This window comes from Hibiscus syriacus, unplaced genomic scaffold (genome assembly GCF_006381635.1).
Source record: "Hibiscus syriacus cultivar Baekdansim isolate YM2019G1 unplaced genomic scaffold, ASM638163v2 tig00005294_pilon, whole genome shotgun sequence".
Classification (NCBI taxonomy): domain Eukaryota; kingdom Viridiplantae; phylum Streptophyta; class Magnoliopsida; order Malvales; family Malvaceae; genus Hibiscus; species Hibiscus syriacus.
In genome coordinates, this window is record NW_024062052.1 from 210,815 (window position 1) to 215,474 (window position 4,660).

Consider the following 4,660-nt stretch of genomic DNA (forward strand, 5'->3'; position numbering starts at 1 on the left):
ATATAGAACTTGATATTATTATTGTTTTGTTTGTTGGATAATGAAACAGGTTGAAAAAACAGTTTTGGGGTAATCAAGCATAATTTTTAGGGTTGTTAAATTCTATGTTATTTAGCGGCGTTTGTAAAAAACCGCCGCAATATACCATACATTTAGCGGTGTTTTTATCCTAGAAACGCCGCTATATACAGACCTGAACCGGCGTTTTTAGCAGAAACGCCGTAAAACATCAACACCTGCTGCGACGTTTGTGAAAAAAACGTCGCTAAACATCATAACCTATTATGGCGTTTGTATGAAAAACGCTGCTAAATATCAACTCCTATTGCGGCGTTTTTATAACAAACGCCACTAAATATCAACACCTATTGCGGCGTTTGTCTGAAAAACGCTGTTAAATATCAACACCTATTGCGGTGTTTGTCACACAAACGCCGCTAAATATCAATACCTATTGCGGCGTTTTTTGTGAAAAACGCCGCGAACTTTAGCGGCGCTATTTTCAACGGCGGTTTTTGCGGTGTTTATCTTAACGCTGCATGTGTTTTTAGCGGCACTTATAAACGCCGCTAAAGGTAAAAAACGCCACAAAAAGCCTTTTTTGCTGTAGTGATTTTATTTCCTAGAGGTTTCAAAATGTCTTTAGCAATGCTATTTTAGGTAATTCCCTTTGTAACCAACCTATATAAGTAACTATAAGATTAGGGGTGAGCAAAAATCGACAAGACTCAAAAAATAGAATTTTTAAATTTGAGAAAACTCGACACGAATTAACTTCGAGTTGTAATTTCATAAATTCGACTCGACTCAAAAAAATTCTAGTTCAAACCGAGTTGTAAAATACAACTCGAATAACTCGAAATTTTTAGTAATTAACGGATTGATTTTCAAGTTTGAGTTGAGTACTCATTGTTTAGTTTCGATTCAGAGGTTCCATTATCCTTTTAAGAAGTTGAAGCAGACTCTCATGTTTAACACCTAGTCTGAAGCTTTTCATTTGCGGGAAGCATGGCCTGGTTGAATTACTGAATTCCTCTAGTGGACCAGTTTTGTTCGATTCTTATGTTTGCCTTTGAAAATTAGTGGTTACAGTACTCTATATTTATGAGTTGTAGCCATCTTAAAATTTGGAATCAAGGAAGGTTCTATATTTCGTTGTTTTGTTCTTCATAGTGAGATGTGATTTTCCTCTTCGTTGTGTTTAACAAGCCCATGAAGTTTGTTGGATATTCCACGGTCAGTTTAGGTGATGATGTGTTGGGGCTTGCTGTGCTTAAGATCTGTTACGCATCTTGGTAATCCTTGGTGATAGACAAGGGTGTTCGAGACTTTTGTTAGTGGAATCAAATATTAGAACTCAACCAGGAGTGTGTAAAATAACACTCCTCAACTCAATTTGACTAAAAAAAAAAGTTCAAGTTAATTTCAAGTTGTAAAATTACACTCCTCAACTCGAATAATTCAAAAACCTTTTTTGAGTAGAAGTTATTTGAAAACATTTTTTAGTCGACTCGATCAACTGTTCACCCCTTAGATCAACCCGGCAAGTCGTTCGGTTTATTATAAAGATTAAAATAAAATAAAAGGATCAAACTAACACATTAATTAACAATTTCAACAGGCTCAAACCCTTTCTCAATGGATGCCTTGACAGCATCCAACACCATCTGTGTCTTCCTGCTAATTGTAGGCCACTTTATATCTGGCTTTGCACCATTCTTTTTAATATCTTGAACCAGCTTAGCAAACTCTCTCATCATGCACACCTCCTGAGGTAGATCCGCGGTCACCGTATGTTCGCTTGGACGTGGCGTCCATCCCGTCACGAGGTCATTGAATCTGGATTTCGCGGATGCGATATAAGAGGCCTCGTGCTCTTGGTAAGGAATGACGAAATCGGTGAGATGCAACGTTCCATATGTTCCGATGGCGATGATGTTCATTGTCAAAATTTGTAAGAAAGAGCAGTGGAAGGTTGCGGTTTTGTCATTAAGAAGAGCCCCTCGCAAGGCTGTTGCAGTTTTCGGCAGCTCGTAGTCGGCTGCCCACAGGATAGAGCGGATGCAGTACCACCCCTCGTCACCGAGTGCACCAAGAGCATCTAGATCGGGCTTCACACGAATGTCGTTCTTGAGAAAATCAGGATCGGTAAAGAATGAGAAGCAGCTGTTTACCTGAGAAAATCAACATAACGTATCGGAATGATAATTTAAAAATATCTTACGATGAAGCATAGGCCGCAACACGTGCCCACGCTCAAATGTATATGGCAGCACCGCGACAGCTGTTTGGTACTATGATTACGAGTAAAATTAATTACTAACACATTACTTGCATGCAAGAACCCCAACTCATTTTAACAATTCATTGGCAAAGTTATAATCTTCTTCGTAGTTAGGAAAGAAAATTCATTGAGGCGGAACCTAGGGAAAAAGTTTACCGTTTTAAGCTGACCAAACCGCTCCTTATCTTCCAAAAACTCTTTCATTTTCTGGGTCCTGGGGTGATGCATCCACATGGTTCCATCCATAATCTGAACCCCATTTTCCTCGCAAGCCTTTATAATCTCATCAAACTCGGCCACATGCAAGGCCACGGGTTTCTCCGTCAGCAGATGCTTCTTCTTCTGAGCAGTCAACACAGCCCATTTGAGGTGTAGGCTAGTGGGCAGGGGCATGTAGACGGGGTCGTCCAAAAGGGACTCGTAGGAGCCGTAGATCTTGGCTTCAGGTGAGAAGCCATTGGCCTTAGCGAAATTGGCGGCTTTGTCGTTGGAGAGGCTGGCGACGGCAGAGAGTGGCGTTGGGTGCAAGTGCTATGGCTCGGGAGACTTTCCGGGCTATCTCGGCGCAGCCCATGATTCCAAATCTGATCGGAGAATCAGTCATATTCTCGGGTGGGAGGAAGAGAGAAAGAAACAAGGTGAGATAGTGGATGTGATCGATAACTGATGAAAGGGCAGTGTTGTTTGATGAAGTCGACAGATGTATGTGATTCAGGATGACTCATCCATCCTTTATTCACTTTTTACGACGCATTTACTCTCATGCTTATACGATCAATTCATCATTGATATTTAGGTAAATTCCCATACTAAACACTGGATTATTATCATGTTTCATTTTCATCACCCAAGAAAAATCCATTTTTTTCATCTGAAGGTTATAACATTCGAGTAATTTGAAATTTTAGCTCTAGATAGGAGTTGATGTAATTCTTTACCATGAAATTTCACTTAGACCAGTCTTTAATCACTATATAATAATTAATTAAAAATTCATTTTTAAAATATTTTTACCATATAATAGTAAAATGAGCTTCCAAACACTATTAGATCAAATCGGCCACAGTCTTCGGAATGTTTGAAATAACAATTGAAGAGAGAGCAGTGCGTAAAACATTTTATTCTAAAATAACAGAAATCTACTTCACAACACGGCTGCCAGCATTGGTTAATAAGATAGAAGATCTACACATAAATCCAGCATAATCCAATAATGTATACCAGATTTGGAGAATGAATTGGCTAATCCAGCAAGTTAAACAGGTTTACCCTTCTAGGGTACAAAAAGAAGTAATACGCCATCAACACTAACAAATACTCAGGTGTCAGACAATGAGAGGATTAGACGAAATTTTCATTTTCATTTTCATTTTCCTCTCTTTCACGTATTCTCGAAACAAGCTCATAAATATGACACTGATGAGATTTGCTACAGAATCTAGAATAAATTATAATTTTACAAGCATTGTGGATGTATATGAGAACCCACAACAGTTTTTGTTCTGTCTTCTTCCAGAAAGCTCGTTAAATATTTGCTTTAAGAAAGTTTATTGTTTTTGAAATTCAAAAAACTATGGGTAGTCAAAGCATATCCCTATTTTAAAGGGAATTGTTAATTAATTTTGCTAATGTTTAGGAAGCAGTTACTACCTAAATTTAGCTTGTATTTCAGCTATTTAAAGAGATTTTTTTTTTTGAAAAATTCTATTTAAAGAGTTGAATATTGAATAAAGTGGGTACTCATTCCTGCAATCTTTTCTCTCTAGAAAATTAAAACTTTCTTATCTCCAGTAATTCTATTTTTCCCTCGTCTTCTTTGTTTAAACCTTCAATGGGTGTCAGAGCCATTTTTTTCTTAAGAGATCTGTGAGTGTAATGGAGATTGAAACTAGTTTTTCTCAAATATCTCATCATATCTTTCATGGTGAGAATTATCAACTTTGGGCAATGAGAATGGAGACTTACCTTAAAGCTTTGGATCTTTGGGAGGCCGTGGAAGAGGATTATGAAGTTCCTCCGCTGCCAAATAATCCTGCCATGGCCCAGCTCAAAACTCACAAGGAAAAGAAGACTCAAAGCCAAAGGCAAAAGTGTTGCGAAATACGGCTATCGAATCGAATAAAATTATAATTGATAATTTGAAAAAATACAAATGAAGATAAATAAGACACAAATTTTACGTGAAAACCCCCTAAATAATATAGGATAAAAACCACAGGCAACAGTAGAAAAATTTTACTGTGAGAAAATAGAAATTACAACTTCTCTCGATCAACCAAGGAGAAAACAATGATAATTCTCTCTTGATAAAAAAAAAGAAAAACAACTCTCAAGTAACTCTCTAAATTCTTTAGTATTGGGAGAAAGCTAGAATGA

General features: G+C 37.5%; 1 pseudogene; it reads right to left on the reverse strand.

Moving 5' to 3' along the window:
• Positions 1-1,587: 1,587 nt before the first annotated feature.
• LOC120199059 lies at positions 1,588-2,888 on the reverse strand (annotated as a pseudogene).
• Positions 2,889-4,660: the final 1,772 nt, after the last annotated feature.